The 22,982-nt window shown below is 45.2% G+C and overlaps 1 long non-coding RNA gene across 1 annotated transcript; it reads right to left on the bottom strand.

The window, feature by feature from the left end:
• Nucleotides 1-15,842: 15,842 nt before the first annotated feature.
• On the bottom strand, nucleotides 15,843-16,301 carry LOC141049458 (uncharacterized). Its single transcript, XR_012220357.1, has 2 exons — nucleotides 16,255-16,301; nucleotides 15,843-16,018 (listed from the first exon to the last, which is right to left on the bottom strand). It is a non-coding gene; the product is annotated as an uncharacterized lncRNA (long non-coding RNA).
• Nucleotides 16,302-22,982: the final 6,681 nt, after the last annotated feature.

A 22,982-nucleotide genomic window follows, 5' to 3' on the forward strand; every position in this document is an offset into this window, starting at 1 on the left:
AGAAAAAGAACTGTACTGTTGCTCTGTGGTCCAAGGTATTGTTTTCAGATGAAAGTAAATTTTGCATTTCATTTGGAAATCAAGATTCCAGAGTCTAGAGGAAGAGTGGAGAGGCACACCATCCAAGCTGCTTGAGGTCTAGTGTTAAGTTTCCACAATCAGTGATGGTTTGGGGAGCCATGACATCTGGTAATGACTATATAATATATGTTTTACTTTTTGTGTTGAAGAACTGAGATAAATTAACTTTTTGATGATATTCTAATTTTGTGAGAAGCATCTGTATATGGCAGCTGGTTTACTAGTCCTCTAGTGATAATCTGCCGATAAAACAGTGATTTGAATTATTCATATGGGCACCTACAAATACTGGGATAGCAACTACAAATCCTAAATATGCCAACTATGTTATTTCTTTCATACATTCTTAATTCTCATTTATAAAAGACTGGCTGGAACAAAGACATGCTGCTTGCTTTACCCACAGACCAACTTGACGTACAGTGGTTGTCCAGTTTAGAAAACCTTTTTTTCTATCTTATTAGTAATTTTGAGTATATAGATATAGTGGGTGATCATTTGGCTCTCTAGCCAAAGGTGAAGAACTTTCCTACAACTAAGTGTAATAAGTAGAGTTGAGCATTCCGATACCGCAAGTATCGGGTATCGGCCGATACTTGCTGTATCGGAATTCCGATACCGACATCCGATATTTTTTCAATATCGGTCATCGGAATCGGAAGTTCAAAGTTGATTGACAGCCGAAATGACGTCATCATGATGCGCGGTGTGTGCGCATCATGATGCGCCGTCATTTCGGGCCTTCCGGGGGGTCTGTAGCGGCCTGCCGGGGGGCTGTGCCGGCCTGCCGGGGGGCTGTGTGGACTGCCCGGGATCTGTACCGGCCTGCCGGGGGGCTGTGCCGGCCTGCCGGTGGTCTGTGCACCCTGTGGGGGTCTGTACCGGCCTGCCAGGGGGCTGTGCCGGCCTGCCAGGGGGCTGTGCTGATGTCCGGGGCTCTGTGCAGGCATCGTCCGATGGGACTACAAGTCCCATCGGGCGATGCCTGCTACCATGACAGTGATTGACACATTAGCCAATGATGGGACAGTAGTAGTCCCATCATCCGGCTAATGTGTTAAATGTTAAAAAAAAAAAAAATACTACATACATACTACATACATACTACATGCATGCTACATACATACCACATATATACTACATGCATACTACATACTACATGCATGCTACATACATACTACATGCATGCTACATACATACTACATGCATGCTACATACATACTACATGCTACATACATACTACATATATACTACATGCATGCTACATACATACTACATGCATGCTACATACATACTACATACATACTACATATATACTACATGCATGCTACATACATGCTACATACATACTACATGCTACATACATACTACATACATACTACATACATACTACATGCATGCTACATACATACTACATACATACTACATGCATGCTACATACATACTACATGCATGCTACATACATACTACATGCTACATACATACTACATAGATACTACATGCATGCTACATACATACTACATGCTACATACATTCTACATGCTACATGCATGCTACATACATACTACATGCTACATACATACTACATACAGTACATGCTACATACATACTACATACATACTACATGCATGCTACATACAATACATTCATACAATACATACATAGACATACAGTACATATAACATAGAGTAACATACTTACCAATACTTGTCACATTGTTCCCCGAAGCCATTGTCTTTTACGGAATAAATATTAACATAACAAACCACAAAAATACTCACCCATGATCCGAAGCAGTCCACGAGTGTGTCCCACGACGATCTTGGGTAGAGAACTGCAGCATCAGCTGATGCTGCCGCTCTCTACGGGCTGCAGGAATCCAATGACGGAAGGTAGGTATCCTTCCGCACTGTATTCCTCCGCCACTTAAAAAAAAAAAAGTCCCTAGTCTCACTTTATGGTAAAAGCTGTGTGGTTTATGTACACCACGGCCGTGGCGTTGTCCGATTGAATGCGGACTGGTTTGCCCACAAGGAGAGGCTGCCAGCAGAGGAGGGCACTCTGATTTCCAGAAGGCTGATGGGAAGAAGAGTCTCCTGGGCCTTCCAGCGCCCTTGGGCCGTCTTCCAATGGAAAACCGCCCCCCATCCTAGAAGACTGGTGTCGGTGGTGATGACTTGCCACTGAGGCGGGAGAAAGGATCTTCCCTGTAGAACTGACGATGGTATTGTCCACCAAGTCAGAGATTGCCTTACTCTGAAAGGAAGGAGTATGGGAAGGTCCAGAGAAACCGAAGTCATGTCCCAGGCCAAAAGGAGGGACAGCTGGAGCGGATGAGTGTGAAATTGTGCGAAAGGCATTGCTTCCATGGAAGCTATCATCTTCCCCAGGACCGAAGGGGAATGGGCCTTATCCGTTTCAGGGATCATATCCCCTTGCAAAGGGCTGAAAATTTTTCCCTCGGAAGAAACACTCGGGCTAGATTCGTGTCGAATTCCATGCCCAAAAAGGTCAGACGCTGAGTAGGGTGCAGGATGGACTTCTCTTTGTTGACTATCCATCCGAGACGGGCGAGAGTATCCAGAGTTATTTGAAGACTTTGGAGACAGTCCTGACGGGACGAGCCTTTGATCAGCAGATCGTCCAGATAAGGAATAATGAGAATCCCTCTGGAGTGAAGAATGGCCATGACTGTTGCCATCACCTTCGTAAAGACACAGGGAGCTGAGGCTAGGCCGAAGGGGAGGGCCGTGAACTGATAGTGATTTTCTTGAATCGCAAAACGGAGATACCTCTGATGTTGCAAACAAACAGGGATGTGAAGATAGGCATCCTGTATGTCCACAGAGCAGAGGTACTCTACGGGTTCCATCGAGGCAATCACCGAGCTCAGGGACTCTATCTTGAAGTGGATGATCCTCACTTGGCGATTGAGCAACTTGAGGTCCAAGATTGGGCGAAGGGAACCGTCCTTTTTCAGGACTACGAAGAGATTCGAGTAAAACCCTGAAAACCGTTCGTTTGAAGGACCGGGAACGATAACTCCGGCGGAAAGAAGGGAGGAGACAGCCTGAAGGAACCCTGGGTCTGGGACGGCTGTCTTGGGGGTCAAGAAAGAAAGAAGCGACTGTTTGGGGGGGAAGAAAATTCGATCCTGTATCTGGATATGATTTCTCTGACCCAAGCGTCCATGAAAGAAGAGAGCCTGCCTCCCACCCTGGAAGAAATTCCAGGTGGGGGTGACCCGTCACTTTGAGGAGAATCTACCGGAGCAGGAGCCTGAGGACCTGGAGGGTTGGCCTCTTGATTTCCAGCGGGAGTGGGTTTATATGATGGTTTTCTGCGATCTCTGGAGTAATTAATAGCAAGGGTAGTGAAACCCGGTATATACGACATGTGGGGCAATCAAATGTAATCAAAGATATCTATATAATGGTATTAAGGAGTATGCCACCAACATGTACACCCACGGACTATAATTGTCCACTTGTACTTTATTACGTAGCAAAAGGGGGGGGGGGGGACGAATCCAGAAAACATCTCATGGTCATGATAAAATTGCTTTATTGAAGTGGTCAGGCAAGGTACAAAACAACATGCTGAAAAGCCATAAAAAATTGTAAAAACATAAACAGCAGGTAGGGACACAAAGACCCAAGTCACCACTACTGCACATTAGAATACTAATAAATACATGGTGAAATAATATTCCACTCAATGAGAGAGACACAGTGGATCCAGGCAACAATCAAAAGTATATATTCATGTGAATAATAAATTACCTGGACCCAATGGTAAATGGCAGATGGCAACCGGGGGGTCCCTGTGACCGCCCCAACGCGCGTTTCGGAACACATTCGTCAGGGGGCGCAGTGGATAGTGTAAAGAACGCTGTTTAAATAACGGGGAAGAACCGGAAATGGGGCTGACATCAAGACCGGAAGTGGTCATACATTGCTATGGTGACGCGCACGCAACCGCGTGTATGGTAAACAAAACTAAACGTCAATATGAGCAGATGACTAGGAGACGCCCACACACTCCCTGGCATGACGACAAGGGGGAGTGACGCCCAGAACACGCAGGGCCCCGCGAGACTAGACGCCCATGGTACCTGACGTCAACACAAGAAGTGCAGAGAAAGTCACACAGGCGCAGAGAAAACACTGAGGAAAGCGCCACCATATTGGAAACTGGCAAATGTGCATAAATTTCATAGATCAATAAGGGCAGCTACTGGCACAAAAAGACAGGATGAAACATATCTATGATATAGCAGATGCTAACAATATAGAATAGAGAGTTTTAAATACAAACGGCTCAAATGGAGCTAGTATAATGTATAAAGAGCAATTCCCATGGAATGATATATGTACGTATGTCTTACATAAGGAAGTATATATATATAGATATGCACTGCTAACATGTATATAATAGAGTATAGAGATTATGACAACATCAGAATTAGAAATGCATATAATAATAGTCGTCAAAATATCATATTAGACCAAAGGAAACAATATACATACATGAGCTTCAATTATGCCATAAAATCAATGACACTCCAATTGTATGTCAAAAGAGTGACAGAAGAGACTACTCACATAATCTATATAGTACCATATAAAAAAGGTTCACAATAGAGTTAATGTGTCAGAGACACCGCACTGCACTTGCTCATGGAGCCAGTGCGCGTGTCCTGAGTACCGAAGCAGTGCTAAAAGATACCTGTGGAGCAGGGCAGCAGAGGTGACCATGCGTGCTTCAGGGAAATAGTGTCAGGGTCCAGTCAGCGCTGGTAAAGTAAAGAGGCATAGGACCTGCGGACACTGAAACTGAATAGTCTGCACGGGACCTATGGTCATGTAACTGCAAGGGGGCGGGGCTTAGCGTCCTGTATTCAGATAGGACAGGACACCATACAACAACTCAGAGTCAGGCAAAACAGAGGTCACAGCAGTACGGGCAAACGAGGTACAGGAGGGACAAACAGACGGGTAGTCAGACAAAGCCAAAGGTCATACACAAGAGGACGACGTGGTACAAAGGGGAAAAGCAGAGAGAAGTCGGGTCACAAGCAGAGAGTCATACACGAGAGGTAGCGCAGTACAAGAGGGTCAGGCAGAACTCGTAACAGGGACAGAACCAGATCACAACAGAACAAGCAAGCAAGATATCAGGCACAAGGCACACGTATACAAGAGGTCACTTAACTCAGCCGAGGGCAGGAGTATAACTGACACCGGACCCAGGTCCAGTGAGCACTAAATAGCCTCCTGCTGCCAGAGAGAGGCAGCACAATTAACCCATAGTCTAACCAGGACGGGTCAAAGCAAAATCCCGTCCTGGATCATGACAGTACCCTCCTCTCAATGGGGGGCCACCGGACCCCCAGGTCTCTCAGGGTACTTGGCGTGAAAGGCTCGGATCAACCGATCCGCATGAACTGATCGAGCAGGAACCCACGAGCGTTCCTCAGGACCGTAGCCCTTCCAATGTATCAGATACTGAAGGGCGCGACGGACCAACCTGGAGTCGACAATTCGTTCCACCTCGTACTCAGCCTGCCAATCTACCAGAACCGGTGTCGGGGAAGATGATGATCCCTCCCCACTGGACCTCACAGGTTTCAAATGGGCCTTATGGAAAACATTAGGGATCCTTAGAGATGGCGGAAGACTCAACCGAAAAGCCACCGGGTTAACTGCTTCGGTAATTACATAGGGACCTATAAACTTGGGTCCAAGCTTCGCAGAGGGGACCTTGAGCCTTATACCGGGTGAGTCATAAAGGACGGACGTTTTTAAACTAATCATAAAATCGTTAAATATAAAGGACGGATGTATTTGAAGTGGCTATAACTCACCACCAGGTGGAGGTAGAGATGTGCAGGAGGCGGGGTTATGTTTGTGAGGTGAAAGCATTGTTTTTATTTTAGTTTCAGTTTAAGCTATGGTGCCGTGGACGATAGAACATCGCGTTTTTGCGTACGACAGTTTTGTCAAGAATAATGAGTGTATCACAGCCGTTCAGCGTGAGTTTCGGCGTCATTTCAATATTCACAGAAATCAAGCTGTTCCCGCTCGTAACACTATCCTACGTTGGGTTGAAGCACTCCGTACACGAGGTACACTAATGAACAAACGACCACCGGGGGCTCCACGAACGGCACGTACCCCTGAAAATGTGGAACGCGTCAGGCAAGCCATGCTGCGTAGTCCGAGTCGATCTGCTCGGAAACATTCTTTAGAACTTGCCCTCAGTAATCGTACAGTAAGGCGTATTTTGCATTTAGACCTGCATTTCCACCCCTATAAATTGGCCATTGTGCAACAGTTGGAGCGCGGGGATTACGCAGCGCGACTGAAGTTCGCACATGAGATGGAAGCAATTATTGAGCAAAACGACAACCTTATTTTATTCATGAGTGATGAAGCTCATTTCCATGTCAATGGCATGGTTAATCAGCAGAACTGCCGTTATTGGGCCTATGAAAATCCGAAAGAATTACATGAACGACCGCTGCACAGCCCTAAGGTAACGGTGTGGTGCGCTATGGGCAAATATGGCGTGATCGGTCCGTACTTTTTCGAAGGCGATAATGGCAATAATGTTACCGTGAACTCACAACGTTATATCGCCATGATAAATAACTTCTTTGTTCCTGAGTTACGACGGCAACATATCCCCATCTCTAGTGTGTGGTTTCAACAAGATGGGGCAACGGCCCACACAGCCGGAGCAACAATGAACGTTCTTCGCCCTCTCTTCCCTGGTCGCATCATTTCCAGGTTTGGCGATATTAATTGGCCTCCTAGGTCCCCAGACCTGTCCATGTGCGATTATTACTTATGGGGTCACCTCAAATCACGTGTATACAAGCTTAAGCCTCGATCATTACAAGAACTGAAGGAATCTATTCGAGTGGAAGTTGCCCAAATCGACAGAGTTGTGTTGGAACGTGTTGATGCCAACTTCCAAGAACGCCTTTGGAAATGCATCACTGATAATGGCCACCACATGGCAGATGTTGTTTTCCACACTTGAATTTGTCAAATGCTATTAGTATACGTAACCAAATCTGTGAATACATTTATATTTAATAAATATTTAACGATTTTATGATTAGTTTAAAAACGTCCGTCCTTTATGACTCACCCGGTATTTTTGGTGGATAACCATACCTTATCTCCGACCTGAAACACTGGACCCACGGATCGTTTTTTTGTCCGCAAAAAATTTAAATTTGTCCTGGGCCTTCGTAATTTTATTCTGGACCTCCCGCCATACCTCCCCCAACCGCTGGATCGTCTCGTCCGCCCCAGGACACCCAGAATTCAAGCGGGAAAATTCTCCAAAATGAGGATGAAACCCATAATTGCAAAAAAAAGGAGATGTACCCGTAGACTGGTTAGTGCGGTTGTTAAATGCAAACTCAGCCAATGGTAACACAGAACACCAATCATCCTGTCGGGCTGAGGTCAAACAACGCAGAATTTGCTCCAGAGACTGATTGGTCCGCTCAGTCTGCCCATTAGTCTCTGGATGGTAGGCGGATGAAAAGGACAGACCAATACCCAACCTCCTACAAAAAGCTATCCAAAATCTGGACACAAATTGCACTCCCCTATCAGACACCACATTCAGGGGTACCCCATGCAACCACACCACATGCTCCACAAACAATCTGGACAATGTTTCCGCATTAGGTTGAGCTGCCAAAGGTACAAAATGTGCCTGCTTACTAAACCTGTCCACTACGACCCAGACCACGGTATTACCCTTGGAAGGGGGAAGGTTGGTGATGAAATCCATGGACAGATGAGTCCATGGTCTCTCAGGAATTGGCAGTGGTACCAATTCCCCGGCCGGCCGGTTATGGGGAGTTTTCGCACGGGCACAAACCTCACACGCAGACACATACTCCCCAACATCAGAGGCTAAAGAAGACCACCAGAATATTCTAGCAATGGCCTTCCGGGTCGCTGAGATCCCTGGATGTCCACCCAGAACTGAGTCATGGAACTCCTGGAGGACCTTGAGACGAAACTGAGCTGGCACAAAAAGTTTATCCAACGGCTTAGCTGGAGGTGCAAGAGCCTGGGCTTCTCGAATCTCCCGTTCCAACACATTAGAAACCTCTGCCACCACCACCCCAGGCTGAAGAATGGAGGATGGAGGTTCCGGGGGGGAAACAGGATCAAGACTGCGTGACAACGCATCCGCTCTGATATTCTTGGATCCTGGTCGAAAAGTGATCGAGAAGTTGAATCGGGAAAAAAAAAAGTGACCATCTAGCCTGTCTGGGAGTCAACCTTTTAGCTGACTCAATGTAAGCTAGGTTTTTGTGGTCCGTGATTACCGTTATAGGATGAACAGCCCCCTCCAAAAAATGCCTCCATTCTGCAAAAGCCAATTTTACGGCCAGAAGTTCCCGATTCCCCACCTCATAGTTTCTCTCCGCAGGGGAGAACTTCTTTGAGAAAAAGGTGCAAGGTCTTAAATTGGTCAAAGTGGCGGGTCCCTGGGACAATACCGCCCCCACCCCCACCTCTGAGGCGTCTACCTCAACAATAAATGGTTCAGAGGGGTCCGGTTGGATAAGAACCGGGGCCGACATGAAACATTTTTTCAAAAACTGAAATGCCGTGTCACGGCCCCTGGCCCTGCCGTTTCGGCCCCCGGGCCCCCTGCCACGCTCCCCGTCAGGTCTCCCAGCGCACGCAGCCATACTTACCGCGTCCGGCAGCCGCGCTCCTCCCAGCCCCGACGCCGGCTTCCTTCTCTGTGCGGCCGCAGCTGGTGACGTCACCGCGGGTCTCGCGCATGCGCCGTAGGCCGCGGTCAGCTCTCCTCATCTGACCCGGCCTCTGGCGGCGCCCTGCCCTGAGGGCGCCGCCGGGCCAATGGGAGCACAGCGGCTGCTATATCAGGTCGTCCTCCCTTAATGGAGGCGCCTGACCGCTGTTGTTCTTTCAGCACCTTTGGGTCCGAACGCTCGCCTGTCATCAGGCTCCTTGTGCTAATCTATCTTGTCCGTTCCAGTTCCAGTCCTGTGTCCGCTCCAGTTCCAGTCCTGTGTCCGTTCCTGTTCCAGTCCTGTGTCCGTTCCTGTTCCAGTCCTGTGTCCGCACCTGTTCCAGTCCTGTGGTCGTACCGGTTCCAGTCCTAAGTCCACACCTGCTCCAGTTCCGGGATCGTACCTGTCCTAGTCCTGGGTCCGTACCAGCTCCAGTCCTGGGTCTGTACCTGTTCCTGCCCAGTCTCCGTACCTGCTCCAGCACTGCCTACCCGACTCCGTACCTGCTGTCCATCACAAGCCGCACCAACCCGGGTTCCAGCTCGCGGTCCAGCTCCAGTCCAGTCTACCGGATCTATTCCGAGCTGCCCCTCTTGGTTCCGGCTACCGTGGCATTCGAACCCCCGGACCTGCGCCTAACGGTCCCTGTATAGGGGTCGGCCACCTGGTCGCTCGTTCGGGGTCCCTCGGTGCCACGGTCCAGAGGGACCACTCCGGAGAACTTCGCTCTGCCTAGTACGGTGTCCCGAGTAACAGTGAGTAACATGCCGCTACCGCTGCGGTTGACCAATTCTTGATATCGGCCCCCTTTTGAGTCATGTCTGTGAGGGGTTTAACCACCTGTGAGAACCCGCTTATAAATTTCCGATAATAAATAGCGAACCCTAGGAAACGTTGCAGACCCTTCAAATCACACGGTTGAACCCACTCGAGAATGGCCTGCACCTTATTAGGATCCATGCGATACCCTTCAGCAGACACGATGAACCCCAGAAAGGACAGTTCCTGAACAAAAAATAAACATTTTTCAAGTTTAGCAAACAGTCAGTTCTCCCTGAGCCTTTGGAGAACTGCCCGAACATGACCAATGTGAGTCTGTTTATCAGGCGAGTAGATTAAAATGTCATCCAAATACACCACCATAAAACGTCCAGTCAAATCGGAGAACACATGATTTATGAAATTTTGGAAGACCGCTGGAGCGTTGGTCAGGCCGAAGGGCATGACCAAATTTTCAAACAACCCTTCAGTAGTGAGAAAAGCGGTCTTCCATTCATCTCCGTTCCGGACTCGGATAAGGTTATACGCTCCCCGTAGATCTAATTTCGAAAACCACTTAGCTCCGGACAACTGATTGTATAAATCAGGAATAAGTGGAAGGGGATAAGTATTCCTTACAGTTATTTTATTCAACTCACGAAAATCGAGGCATGGGCGCAAACCACCGTCTTTTTTTTTTTACAAAAAAGAACCCTGCCGCCACAGGAGAAACAGAAGGACGAATATGTCCCTAACGGAGGCTCTCGGAAATATATTCCTTCATCGCAGCCCGTTCCGGACCCGAGAGGTTATACAGGCGGGCTTTGGGCAATTTAGCACCTGGAACCAGGTCAATGGCACAATCAAATGGGCGGTGTGGTGGTAAAACCTCAGCCTCTTTTTCGGAGAAAACGTCAGTATAATCTATCAGGCACTCCGGAATGCCTTCTAGACCCACGGACGACACAGACACAGAAACAAGACATTTCTCAGCAATAGGGACCCCATTTAACAATATCCCGAGATTCCCAATCAATCACAGGATTATGCAGCTGTAACCAGGGGAACCCCAACACCAGTCCCGCAGGCAGGTTGTTCATTACAAAACATGAAATACGTTTCTGGTGTAAGGAACTCACTTTAAGGAGAAACTCTTCAGTAAAAAACACAATGTCATTCTTAACCAGTGGTGTTTTGTCAATAGCAACAAGGTGAATCGGAGTTTCCAACCTAACTGTCCCTAACTTACACCTGGCCACCAAGTCAGAGTCAATAAAGTTCAATGATGAACCGCAATCCACGAAGGTAGAAGTGGATGTGGAGACACCCCCACAACAAAGTTCCACTTGAAATGACATTTTAGAAAATGCAGAAAAGGGTACCTGAGAGCCTGGGTGACCTCCACGATAATCACCCGGGCTCAGTCGCTTGTTGGTTAGTGGCCGGGAGGGGCAATCCTTTTTCCAATGTCCAGACTCGCCACTGTGAACACAGCATTTTCTCACATGCCGTTGTCTCCTTTCTTCCTCCTTAAGGTTGATGGTTCCCATCTCCGTGATTTTCAATGAAGAACTGGCTCCCCTTCCTTGAGAGAATAATGATGTCTCGGTTTGTATCACTCCCCTTGCCCGTAACCTGCCATCCATTCAGACGGCCTGTGTCATAGCTTCCTCCAGGGCATCAGGTGGGGGGTGGAGAGCCAAGGCGTCTTTCAGATGCTCAGACAGGCCTCTACGGAACAACCCCCGGAGAGCGGCGTCGTTCCAGCAGACCTCAGCAGCCCAGCGTCTGAACTCTGAGCAAAACCACTCGGCTGAGTGTTTCCCCTGGCAAACATTCATCAGCCTGTCCTCAGCCATACGCACCCAATCAGGCTCATCATAAATATGCCCCAGGGCCTCAAAAAATGCATCCACAGTCATACGCTCAGGGGCCGTGGTAGGAAGGGAGAAAGCCCAAGCTTGGGGGCTCCCCTTAACAGAGACATAATGACCCCCACTCTCTGACTTTCATCCCCAGAAGAGTGTGGTCTTAAGGAAAAAAAAAAGCTTACAGCCTTCCTTGAAAACTCTGAAGTCATTTTTATCTCGTATCTGGTAACTTCACTGGAGACACAGGGGAAATTAATGTAACATCCCGAGCCCCCCATGAAAGAACCCCCTGCACAGTGTCAGCGATCAGCTGCTGAGACTGAGCCAGGACTCTTTGTTCTCCAAAGAGTTTCTGAGACATCTGCGTCAGATGCTTAACCTGTTCAGAAAGAGCATGCATAGGATCCATCACACACACAGGTGAATGGGAGCAGAGAAAAAAAATGGTATGGGTCAGTCATAATGTCAGAGACACCGCACTGCACTTGCTCATAGAGCCAGTGCGCGTGTCCTGAGTACCGAAGCAGTGCTAAAAGATACCTGTGGAGCAGGGCAGCAGAGGTGACCATGCGTGCTTCAGGCTAATAGTGTCAGGGTCCAGTCAGCGCTGGAAAGTAAAGAGGCATAGGACCTGCGGACACTGAAACTGAATAGTCTGCACGGGACCTATGGTCATGTGACTGCAAGGGGGCGGGGCTTAGCGTCCTGTATTCAGATAGGACAGGACACCATACAACAACTCAGAGTCAGGCAAAACAGAGGTCACAGCAGTACGGGCAAACGAGGTACAGGAGGGACAAACAGACGGGTAGTCAGACAAAGCCAAAGGTCATACACAAGAGGACGACGTGGTACCAAGGGGAAAAGCAGAGAGAAGTCGGGTCACAAGCAGAGAGTCATACACGAGAGGTAGCGCAGTACAAGAGGGTCAGGCAGAACTCGTAACAGGGACAGAACCAGATCACAACCGAACAAGCAAGCAAGATATCAGGCACAAGGCACACGTATACAAGAGGTCACTTAACTCAGCCGCGGGCAGGAGTATAACTGACACCGGACCCAGGTCCAGTGAGCACTAAATAGCCTCCTGCTGCCAGAGAGAGGCAGCACAATTAACCCATAGTCTAACCAGGACAGGTCAAAGCGAAATCCCGTCCTGGATCATGACATAATGGACCAAAAGAAAGGCAAAAGTCCATAGTGCCACATTAAATGTCAAAGAGCATGCAGCTGGAGACTTTATAGCAGTGTAGCCCACAATAGCCCACAAATCGAACAAGATCAACTAAAAAAGAATAAAAATAAAATTAAAAGATGGAATATAGGCAATAAAGCAAGGGGAATTCCACAAAAACCTATTCTAGGAAGGGGGCGAAGCTAAGATTTTCATTTAACCCATGAGGGTGCACAGTCCTCAGAGTCCAAATCCAACGGGATTCGAGACGTGCTAATTTGGTAGAAAACTTACCTCCCCTTATGCTAACATCAACAGCATCAATGCCCCTGAACCTAATCAGACTGCTGTTACTCTCATGGCAAAGATTGAAATGGCGGGGAATCATCTTTAATAGAGATACATCTACCTGGCCAACCGACGCCTCAATGCCCAGAACATGTTCACGCACACGCACCTTCAACTGACGTGAAGTAAGACCTATATAAATGAGACCACACGGACATGTGGCATGGTAGATGACATATCGAGTTTCACATGAAATAGATTTCTTAATATTATAGGTCTTACCATTGGAGTCAGAGAAGGTGGTGGCGCGATCCATGTTCGGGCAAGCGACACAATGGCCACATGGATAGCTACCATGCCGCATAGTCCTACTATTAAGAAACGTAGTCCTAGTCTCCCCTACATAGAGGCTGCGAGTGAGAAGGTCTCTCAAATTTCTGGCTCTTCTGAAAGATAATGCAGGTCTCTCAGGTATAATTTTAGATAAAATAGGATCTACTTTTAAAATGTGCCAAGACATCTGGAGAGCGTTACGCACCCCAGATGCCTGGGAATTATAGCCAGTTACGAATCTAACTTGTGATTCCTTGGATGAAGTTGCACAGCACATATCACTATAGAGAAGGGACGACCGTGAACTATATTTGGCACAATGGTATGCTCTTTTGATAGAACACCGGCTGTAACCTCTATCCAAAAAACGGTTCCTCAATTCCTCAGCTCGTCTCTCAAAATCTAAATCCGAGGAACAGATCCGCCGCAAGCGGAGAAACTGTCCCACCGGAACCGCCCTAATAACATGTCCAGGGTGACATGAAGTGGCATGAAGAAGTGTGTTAGTGGCAGTCGGTTTGCGATAGATATCCGTTTGTAGCATGCCGGTGGTATCCTTCTTGACAATGGTGTCAAGAAATTCAACTTTCTCGCGATCATGTATAAATGTCAAACAGATATTAAGATCATTGCTGTTTAATTCAGAAAAGAATTGGGGGAGATCAAAAGGGGAACCCTGCCAGATCAGGAAAATGTCGTCAATGTACTGGGTCCATAAGAGGACCCGGTCCACTGACGACTGACGGTCCGACAGGAAGAGGTCCCTCTCCCACAGCCCCAGGAACAGATTGGCATAGAGGGTGCCCTGGAGCTGCAGGTAGAAGGACCCCTTAAAACGAAGAAATTATGTGTCAATGAAAATTCTAATAAATCCAAAATAAGTTCCCCAATATGTGAGGAGGATCCAGCCCTCAAACCATCCTGATGTCGAATACTGGTATATAATGATTCAACGTCTGCTGTGGCTAGGACAGTGTCACTGTCCAGACTGAGACAATCTACTTTCTTGAGAAGCTCCCCGGTGTCTTTAAGGAAGGAAGGCAAGCATTCTACTAAGGGTTGCAGATGATAGTCAATCCATCGATTAACATTTTCCAGGAAATTCCCGTTCCCTGAAATGATGGGTCTACCTGGCGGTATCTTGTCATCCTTGTGAATCTTAGGAAGGAGATAAAAGGTTGAGATCACTGGTTCATGGACTCTAAGTGCGTCCGCCAGATTTTTTGAAATAATGTTATCCTCCACAGATGAATTAAGAATGTTATCTAATTGAAGGCTGAAGGCGGACAAGGGGTTATAGGTCAGCTTTTTATAACATGCTGTATTGTGTAGTTAGCAAAAGGCCTTTTTTTCGTACATAACTTTAGGCCATATAATCACATTACCCCCCTTGTCCGCTGGTTTCAGCACAACATCCTGGAGGTTTTTTAATAGATGTAGTCTCGACCTTTCATCTCCACCCAGATTATCACAACCAAAACGCTGTGGAATTTTAAGCAGGTCTTGTGTGACCACCTGAACAAACAAGTCAATGCTCGCACAGGTGGAGAGGGGAGGGAACCTCCTGGAGCGTGGTCTAATCGATGGTGGTATCTTACCTCACTCTCGGGTGTTTTCACCGGAGAGCTCCTCCAGAATCCTCACCGCATTCTGTTCTTCCTCTGTTGGAAGGGATAAATGAGAATCATTATCAAAAAAATGTCTCTTAAACAGCAAGGATCTGGCAAATAGATGTAAATCTTTAATCGCCGTGAATGCATCAAAGCCGGCTGTCGGCGAGAAAGATAGACCTCTATTGAGCAAAGAAATATCAGCAGCGGATTTAGATTTTGAGAGATGAGCTGAGAAATTGAGGAACCACTTTTTGGATAGAGGTTACAGCCGGCGTTCTATCAAAAGAGCATACCATCGGGCCAAAAAAGGTCCTGCCCGCGGTCCTGAGAGTTGCGATGTGGATAACACCACATTGCTCTCTCAGCCGCGTGATATGGGAAAGCAGGGTGAACATTTACCCCCTGTTTCCCGGAGTTGAATCTGAAAAATAAATGGGAAAAGATTAATACACACACACAAAACCTAAAAGAGAATAAAGGAATCGTTAAATGCGGATCTGGGGAGATCCCGGTCCGCCTCCTACAGACACTAAGCACAAACTGGGATACTTGGTGCCTGTCAGTGGGTGTATACTGCCGGGGAGGAGCTAAGTTTCTTTTTTGCATAGTGTCAGCCTCCTAGCAGCAGCAGCATACACCCATGGTAATCTGTGTCCCCCAATGAAGCGATAAAGAAAAGAAATCCACTGTTCATTCTGCTTGTGTGTATAGCAAAATGTGCTATAGCATTAGCATATCATTTACGAACATACATGGCCTTACAGTCCAATCTGTAGGTAGGTACGGCCCAGAATGTCCATATACAGAGGGCCAAAATCTACATGACAAAGGTCAATGAAGGAATGGAAGGCTGAATGTGAGGGGGAACTATAAACAACAGTATAGGGTCAAATGGCTTAATAAAGGGAAGAAAGAAAAAGATATAGAAATAACATGTTTTTTACTAAATACATGTAATCACATGAAGCCACTTCTATTGAAGGAGAATTTTTAGGAAGCAAGTTGAGCAATTCGTGAGAAGTTGTACTTGATATTGTTCTCAGCAAGGACAAGTATCGTACACGTAGGCCCATATACAGCTGCACAGGTTATCTTTATCCTGCAGGCAAAATGAGATCAATTTAAAAAGAAAGGTAATATGCAGATATACTAAAAAATAATATAGCATTATAAACATTGTAAAGCACAAAATAGCACAGTCAAGTGGCTTCTAGTAACTGGCTTATACCACTATTAGGGTATCTTCACACTGTGTCCTTTTCTGCCTTTTTATGAGCTGCTCCAGTCCTAAATACACCAGAAAAAAACATTCACAAAATGCTCAAAAAAACTTACTGTTCATATGTTCAGGCTTTTTGAATGTCTTTCAAACATTTCAGGCTTTCAAAAACACCTGGTTGGAGAAAAAAAAAGTGGATTTTACTTCTTTGAAGCAGCTCCTGATACAAAATGCTACAAAGTAGTCACAATCCAATTAAAAAGGCTGCAAAAAAAAGCTTCAGGAAAAAACTCTGTAAAAGTGCATGAAAATTTCTTTAAAGCCCCTGCAGGAAATGCATCACAAAATAGTTAGGGTATGTCTCCACATTCCGTATATGCAGCGCTTTGGACGCAGGTCCGTCCAAAGCGCTGCCGGCTTTTGTACGCGCGGTTATTCTGCATGTGTTGATTGAACCGTGCGGAATCACCGCATCCTATACATTGAACTGTGATATTTATCTTGCAGAGACTGAGCGTCTCCGCAAGATAAAGAGACATGCTGCAGTCTAGAATGACGTGCCGCATGTCCGGTTGCGCATGGATGCCGGAGACGTCCCTGATCGCATAGTGGAGATGGGATTTCATAAAATCCCCTCCACTATGCTGTAGCTGTAACATCTGGATGCTGTGGATTGGATGCTTTCGCAGCGTCCATTTTGCAGCATTTTCTGACCGTGGAAACATACCCTAAATCCAACCAGAAACTCACAAAGAAGGAGAGTTTATGAAGTGATTTCCACTGGAAAACAAGTGGTTTTTGACTACTGGAAAAAAACTTCAATGTGAACAAACCCTTATGCAAAAAGGTCTAATTTTTTTTACCTGGACTAGTCTACTGTAGCACATATTTTCCCTTTTAAACTAAGGAACCAGATGTTTCTTTACCACATATTACAATTCTGTGGGTTTATTGCTATCATGATAAAGGTGTCAAAGTAAATAATAAAAAGATGCAAAAAATAATGCGTTGAAACAAGTAAACATTGGTTAAGACGTTTATTGAACTACAAACAAATCTACACATGCCTTTTCATCCATACTATGAAAGCCACAAGCTTTCCAAGCTATGATATGGAAAAGTCAGCAAACACCTGTGAGTGCACTCAGTAAGGAAGTGGGCTTATTTCTCCACTTCCCCTTACTCCAGAGCATTCCTTTGGAAACTTTCACATATATGTTTAAAAGTGCAGTCACCCCCAAAGTGTTAATTTTTTAATGCTTCTTACAGCAATGGGCATTTACTCATTATAGGAAAATGTTGTGTTATTTTTACAAAAAATAACACCTTTTACGTAGCTCACACAGTTTCTTGATATAGGACAGACTTAAAAAACAAGATTAAGCACTTCTACAGCCGGTTTCATAAAAAGTACTATAAACACACCATCATTTACATGAAGAAGAACATATTATTTCTTGCAGCATGAATTAATGCATACTTGGATCAAACACTATATGATAATGTCATATACATTAGAATGTTTTTTCATTTTTATTATGGAATTAAATGTGCACCTGTCCCCATAGTATTCTCTGAGATACAAAGGTATGGATATGGACTGTTGCACATACATCACAAAAAGCTATTGCATGACATGTACTTATGATTTTTATACAGAGGTACACACAGAAGCTAACATGATGTGCTTATCAGGGGCAAACTTTGTTAACAAGGGGATCCTATGAAATAACTATTTATGGGCCCTCAGACAGCATAGGCCACTCAATTTGTGATTATCTAAAAAATGCCGACATAATAATCTTTTTCCTCCAGACATGTTCTACAGTTGAATAGGTAGTAAATCTCTCCATTCTCTAGTGCTCTCTTCTCTAATGGTCTCTTCTCTAGTGCTCCCTCCTTTAATGCTCTCTTCTCTAATGGTCTCTTCTCTAATGGTCTCTTCCTTAGTGCTTCCTTCTTTAATGCTATCTTCTCTAAGACTTTCTTCTTTAATAGTTTCTTCCCTAGTGCTCCCTTATTTAATGCTCTTTTCTCTAATACTCTCTTCTCTAATGCTCCTCTCTGTATTGCTCTCTTCTCTACTTCACTTTTCTCTAATGCTTTTTTCTCTACGTCTCTCTTCTCTAATGCTCTCTACGCTAATGCTCCCTTCTCTAATGCTCCGTTCTCTAACAGTCTCTTCTCTAGTGCTCCCTTCTCTAATGTTCTCTTCTTTAATGCTCTCTTCTCTACTTCTCTCTTCTCTAATGATCTCTACTCTAATGCTCTCTTCTCTAATGCTCTCTTCTCTAATGCTCTCTTCTCTAATGCTCTCTTCTCTAATGCTCTCTCCTTTAATGCTCTCTTCTCTAATGCTCTCTTCTCTACTGCTGTCTTCTCTAATGATCTCTACTCTAATGATCTCTACTCTAATGCTCCATTCTCTAGTGCTCTCTTCTCTAGTGCTCCCTCCTTTAATGCTCTCTTCTCTAATGGTCTCTTCCTTAGTGCTTCCTTCTTTAATGCTATCTTCTCTACTTCTCTCTTCTCTAATGATCTCTACTCTAATGCTCTCTTCTCTAATGGTCTCTTCTCTACTTCTCTCTTCTCTAATGCTCTCTTCTCTAATGGTCTCTTCCCTAGTGCTCCCTCCTTTAATGCTCTCTTCTCTAATGCTCTCTTCTCTACTTCTCTATTCTCTAATGATCTCTACTCTAATGCTCTCTTCTCTAATTCTCTCTTCTCTAATGCTCCCTTCTCTAATGGTCTCTTCCCTAGTGCTCCCTCCTTTAATGCTCTCTTCTCTAATGATCTCTTCTCTAATGGTCTCTTCCTTAGTGCTTCCTTCTTTAATGCTCTCTTTTCTACTTCTCTAATGAGCTCTACTCTAATGCTCTCTTCTCTAATGGTCTCTTCTCTACTTCTCTTTACTCTAATGATCTCTACTCTAATGATCTCTACTCTATTGCTCTCTTATCTAATGCTCCATTCTCTAGTGCTCTCTTCTCTAATGGTCTCTTCCCTAGTGCTCCCTCCTTTAATGCTCTCTTCTCTAATGATCTCTTCTCTAATGCTCTCTTCTATAATGCTCTCTTCTATAATGCTCTCTTCTCTAATGCTCCATTCTCTAGTGCTCTCTTCTCTAATGGTCTCTTCCCTAGTGCTCCCTCCTTTAATGCTCTCTTTTCTAATGATTTCTTCTCTAATGCTCTCTTCTCTACTTCTCTCTTCTCTAATGATCTCTACTCTAATGCTCTCTTCCCTAATGCTCCATTCTCTAGTGCTCTCTTCTCTAATGGTCTCTTCCCTAGTGCTCCCTCCTTTAATGCTCTCTTCTCTAATGATCTCTTCTCTAATGGTCTCTTCCTTAGTGCTTCCTTCTTTAATGCTATCTTCTCTACTTCTCTCTTCTATAATGATCTCTACTCTAATGCTCTCTTCTCTACTTCTCTCTTGATCTCTACTCTAATGCTCTCTTCTCTAATGCTCCATTCTCTAGTGCTCTCTTCTCTAATGGTCTCTTCCCTAGTGCTCCCTCCTTTAATGCTCTCTTCTCTAATGATCTCTTCTCTAATGGTCTCTTCCTTAGTGCTTCCTTCTTTAATGCTATCTTCTCTAAGACTTTCTTCTTTAATGGTTTCTTCCCTAGTGCTCCCTTCTTTAATGCTCTTTTCTCTAATACTCTCTTCCCTAATGCTCCTCTCTGTATTGCTCTCTTCTCTACGTCTCTCTTCTCTACGTCTCCCTTCTCTAATGCTCTCTACGCTAATGCTCCCTTCTCTAACGGTCTCTTCTCTAGTGCTCCCTTCTCTAATGTTCCCTTCTGTAATGCTCTCTTCTCTACTTCTCTCTTCTCTAATGCTCCCTTCTCTAATGCTCCCTTCTCTAATGCTCCCTTCTCTAATGCTGTTATCTTTAATGCTACTTTTTCCAATGCTCTCTTCTCTAATGTTCTCTACTTTCCATTAGCAAAATACAGGTGCTCTGGTGACTAGCATTTTGTTCACTACATCAAATAGAGTAGCCATCAGGAATTTAATTTCTGTGTGATTGCTTGTCAATAATAGGTCGCACATATGCAGAGTTCACTCAAGGTTCTAATGCTCTCTTCTCTAACGCTCCCTTATCTGATGCTCTCTTCTGTAGTCCTCTCTTCTCTAATGCTCTTTTCTCAAATGTTCTCTATTCTAGTGTTAAAATAGACCTCTTTGGACACAATGGTGTGGATAAGAAAAAAGCACATTTCAAGAAAAGAGCATGTCGACAACCACTAAGCATGAGGGAGAATCATAGTAACATAGTAATTAAGGTTGAAGGAAGACTTTAAGTCCATCTAGTTCAACCCATATCCTTACCTACCTGCCCTAACATGTTGATCCAGAGGAAGGCAAAAAAACATGTGGCAAACAGTAATCTTCACATTGGGGAAAAAAATTCCTTCCCGACTCCACATACGGCAATCAGACTAGCTCCCTGGATCAACACAATATCAAGGAAACTAGTGTATATACCCTGTAATGTTATACTTTTCAAGAAAAGCATCCAAACCCTTCTTAAATTTTAGCAGGGAATCACTCATTACAACATCATATGGCAGAGAGTTCCATAGTCTCACTGCTCTTAAAGTAAAGAATCTGTGAGTACGCTTAAACCTTCTTTCCTCCAGACATAGAGGATGCCCCCTTGTCCCCGTCACAGGTCTAAGAGTAAAAAGATCATTAGAAAGGTCTCTTTACTGTCCCCGCATATATTTATACATTGTAATAAGATCACCCCTAAGCCTTCGATTTTCCAAACTAAATAACCCCAAGTGTAATAACCTGTCTTGGTATTGCAGACCCCCCAGTTCCCTAATAACCTTGGTCGCTCTTCTCTGCACCCGCTCCAGTTCAGCTATGTCTTTCTTATACACCGGAGACCAGAACTGTAAGCAGTATTCTAAGTGTGGTCGCACTAGTGACTTGTATAGAGGTAAAATTATGTTCTCCTCATGAGCATACCTCTTTTAATGCATTTAATTTAATGCAATCATGCTTTGGGGTTGTGTTGCAGCTAATGGTACGGAGAACATTTCATGGGTAGAGGGAAGAATGAATTCAATGATATTTCAACAAATTCTTGATGCAAACATACCACTGTCTGTAAAATCGCTGATGTTGAAAAGAGGATGGCTTCTACAAATAGATAATGATCCTAAACACATGTTAAAATCCACAATAAACTACCTCAAAAGGTGCATTTGGATTTTATCTCTGATTTCCCTGTCTCTCAGAGAATGACTGTTATTTGAGTGATCTGTGATAGATTTTCTAAGATGGACCATCTTGTACCACTCCCAAAGTTCCCAATTATTGTCGTCAGGTGGGGAACTTCCATCAACCTGGCCAGCTCCACTACTCTCAGTAACCACCAGAGGGAGCTTCGGCTCAGAAATCCGAGCAAGGGAGTTCCCAACAGTACCCCCCTTGAGGAGGGGTCACCGAACCCTCATCCACTCCACCAGGCCGATCAGGATGGGCCTGGTGAAAGGCACGAATCAATCTCTTGGCATGGATGTCAGAAGCGGGGACCCAAGAATTATCCTCCTGGCCATAACCCCTCCACTTAACCAAGTACTGAAGTCTCCGTCTAGCCAGACAAGAATCCAATATCTTCTCTACCTCATACTTCAAATTACCCTCAACCAGTTCAGGGTCAGGGGGCGCCACCATGGGAACCACTGGCTCCACAAACCTTTTCAACAAAGATTTATGAAAAATGTTATGAATCTTAAACGTAACTGGAAGAGCCAAGAGGAAAGAAACGGGGTTAAGGATTTCCAAAATCTTATAAGGTCCAATAAACCTTGGCTTGAATTTTGGAGATGCATCCTTCATGGGAATATTTTTTGAGGACAACCAAACCATATCACCCACTTTAAACTGAGGACCAATGGTCCTATGCCGGTTGGAAAACCGTTTTGGACCTTTTCCTGAGAGTGGGACTACTTATTCACTGCTTGGTCCCAAATCTGCTGCATTCTCTCTACCACAGAATCCATACCGGGCAGGCAGAAGCTTCCACCTGCCCTGAAGAAAATCGAGGATGAAACCCAAAGTTACAAAAGAAAGGGGACATCAAAGTGGCAGAACTAGCCCTATTGTTTAGCGCAAATTCAGCCAAGGGCAAAAATGAGACCCAATCATCCTGATCAGCAGATATAAAACATCTAAAATAGGACTCCAAAGTCTGGTTTGTTCTCTCAGTCTGCCCATTTGTCTGAGGATGAAATGCAGAGCAGAAAGACAACTGAATTACCAGTTTGGAACAAAAAGCTCTCCAAAATCTGGAAACAAACTGGACCCCTCTGTCCGACAGAATGTTCTCAGGAATCCCATGCAAACGAACCAGCTCAGAAGAAGATGGCATACTTTGGGAGTGGTACAAGATGGTCCATCTTAGAAAATCTATCACAGATCACTCAAATAACAGTCATTCTCTGAGAGACAGGGAGATCAGAGATAAAATCCATTGAGATATGGGTCCATGGCCTCCTAGGCACTGGCAGGGGCATCAACAAACCACTAGCATGAGAACAGGGCTTAGACCGAGAACAAGTCCCACAGGACTGCAGAAAAACTCCTGACATCACGAGATAAGGCAGGCCACCAAAAAGACCGACTCACCAAATCTCTGGTACCAAAGATACCTGGATGACCAGCCAACGCGGAGCAATGAATTTCAGACATTACTCTTTGCCTCCACTGGTCAGGGACATACAACTTTCCCATAGGGCATCGTTCAGGTTTATCGTCCTGAAATTCCTCCAGGGCACGACTCAAATCAGGAGAGATGGCGGAAAGAACTACACCCTCATTTAGAA

The sequence above is a fragment of the Dendrobates tinctorius genome, unplaced genomic scaffold (genome assembly GCF_039654945.1).
Source record: "Dendrobates tinctorius isolate UK_male_01 unplaced genomic scaffold, ASM3965494v1 ptg000144l, whole genome shotgun sequence".
NCBI lineage: Eukaryota > Metazoa > Chordata > Amphibia > Anura > Dendrobatidae > Dendrobates > Dendrobates tinctorius.